General features: G+C 40.9%; 1 long non-coding RNA gene across 1 annotated transcript; it reads right to left on the bottom strand.

Annotated features, from left to right (window-relative positions):
• Window positions 1-509: 509 nt before the first annotated feature.
• On the bottom strand, window positions 510-985 carry LOC119887249. The gene is made up of 3 exons (XR_005441637.1): window positions 945-985; window positions 655-723; window positions 510-551 (listed from the first exon to the last, which is right to left on the bottom strand). It is a non-coding gene; the product is annotated as an uncharacterized LOC119887249 (long non-coding RNA).
• Between the last annotated feature and the right edge of the window lie 1,635 nt (window positions 986-2,620).

The following is a 2,620-nucleotide window of genomic DNA, read 5'->3' as shown; positions in this document are numbered from 1 at the left end:
ACTCGTAGGAACGGCTTCACCACTGCCAGTTTCCTCTGAAACATGACAGTTAGAATAAACTTATTTAGATTCACACTGAGCCTCAAGTTCACACTTTGTATTTGTGTCAATGACCTGTTTCACCACATGAAAGGAAGACGAAGAAGAAGAAGGTGCAAAGAGCTCTGGAGGTGTTAAACCTCTACAGAAATATAGATGTTAAAATGACTGCATATCAAACAAACAGCAGATACAGAAATAAAGTAAAAACTAATACATGTTTAACTACAACACAGCACTAGCACATTAAAGTGCCTGACAGCAAGTTCATCAAGATAAATGTCCCATATATTCATAAAATAATTCAAATAATAAAACATTTATCAGTTCTCAGTGTAAATTACCTGTAATGATATGAGCTGTAACTACACTGTGGTCTCTTATTTGTTTGGTTTGTTGACGGTGGCGTAGAGGTCGCTGGGATCAGCTGAGGCTCCAGCAGAAGAAGAGGAAGCTTTCACGCTGCTGTAGGTCACTGCATCATCTTCATCATCACCATCTTTACCCAGAACCTGGAAAAGAGACAAACAGCACAACACAGAAATTACACAACATTAAATGAGAGAAGTGTTTTCATTCACTGCCATCATCACTAGAACCAATCAGACAGCTTACCCGGCCTTTACTGTTGGTCTTCCTGGTGTAGCTGATGGAGGCGTAGGAAACACCATCTTCAGGATCAGCCTACACAGAGAAGACCATAATGGCTGCTCAGTAACATGTGGACTTGATTGTGTTCTGGTCTGTTCTGGTGTCGTCCAGCTGCATCATCAGACTCCCCACTTCTTCTCTTGCAGAAACAACTTAGATTCAAGAGTCACTGTGTGTCTCATAGAGCTACATTTTGAACAACAAATCTAAAACAGTGAGTGTAACTTTGTCCTGGGTGTAGTGTGAGATCTCACCGTGTCCTGACTGCTTTCTGGACTCACTGCAGGGTTTAAGCTCCGTCCCTGAAAACAACAAACAAACAGAGTCTACTTCCATGTGGTCAAACACTGGCTCTGTGAAGGCTGTTTAGATTTGGATGACTCTGTCAGAGAGCAGCTGATTCAGCTCTGTCATAACTGTAGAAACATTTGATTACTCAGCCGTAAAACTCACAGTGTTTTCATCCATCTGGGGTTTTTTTCCTGAAGAGACAAAAGAGAGTCGACTTTAGCTTCAACAATAAAAATCCAGGTTCATCAAAACTTCTTGTTTATAATATCTGTGGTTGCTCTCACCTTTAGTTTTCTTCCATCTGATGAGAGCAACAACAATAACAATTAAGAGAGCTGCAACTCCCACAGACACAATGATGAGCCACAAATCTGGAAAGAGAATAAAAAGGACATTTTATCATTTTATCATTTTGTGTTTTGTGAAGATGTCTGACTGAATAAGAAATATCTCCACCCACAGCTGAGTGGGTGTTGGAGGAAAAACACACACACAATAAATATATACATATAATATATATATATATATATATATATATATATATATACACACACACACCACACACACACATTATATATATATATATAGATATATAATATATATAGACAAATTTGAAAAAATACTAGAAAAGTCTGCAACACCTGGCCTTACACTCACAGATCCTCAGGCCAACAGACACACAGTCACTCCAAACCAAATCATAATAAACAAAAAGAAAATACATCACATTGGAAGTAAACATTCAAACTTCAGTGTTATTTGGCCTTAAACAGAAGCTACACACCCAACAAACATACCCAACAAAAAACAGAGAACCTTGACCACGTACAGACTCAGTGATCAGAACCTGGCCATCGAGACGGGCCGCCAGAGACAAACTCATAGAGAGGAAAAGATCTGCAACACGTGAAAAACGTAAAGAGAAAACTACTTTCCCAAATCAATAATCATTCTCTTGATCACTTCCTGTCAGAGCCGGCCCAGCCACTAAGCGACCTTTGCGGTGGCAAAGGGCCCCGTGGGCAGCAGAGGGCCCCGTGGGCAGCAGAGGGCCCCTACAGTCACTGCTTGTTAGTGGTAAACTAACATGAAAGACAGATCTCTATAATTCGCACCACAATGACATTGGTTATTTAATGTAGTTAAATACTATGGAAATCAGCTGTGACCTGAGACTCCTGACCCTGACTGACCCTGAGACGTCACCAACATCCTCGTTACGCTGAGTCCGTCAGGCTCGATGTCTGACAAGAGAAGATCATATTTTCTGGACGTGTAAAAAGACATCAGAAGAGCTCTAAGAAGAGAGGAGGCAAGAAGATAAGGTGCGTAAGCCCACAGGCTCCGTTTCCTATGCTGTATTTTTAGATAATCTGCACTGAAGGTCTTAGATTAGCCTCAGTTAGCCGCGCTGGTATCACGGTGCTAACGCTGTAGCTTGCTAACATGCAACCAGGATTAGCAGGAAGCTGACAGTGCTGGTAAGTTTAGGCCTACATCAACAATAACTAAACAATTATTCACCTCTAGCAACACTCAGTGTATGAACATGTCAACTTACTGAAATGACTTATTTTATGTGTTAATCTTCCTCATAGGTCTACCTGTGGCTACTGAAGTGGAGAGCAGTACCATCGTG

This window comes from Micropterus salmoides, unplaced genomic scaffold (genome assembly GCF_014851395.1).
Source record: "Micropterus salmoides isolate LMB-PRFRI ecotype aquatic unplaced genomic scaffold, ASM1485139v1 Ms_hic_scaffold_4085, whole genome shotgun sequence".
Taxonomy (NCBI): domain Eukaryota; kingdom Metazoa; phylum Chordata; class Actinopteri; order Centrarchiformes; family Centrarchidae; genus Micropterus; species Micropterus salmoides.
Note: the sequence above shows the minus strand (reverse complement) of the source record. Positions and strands in the feature narration are given on the sequence as shown.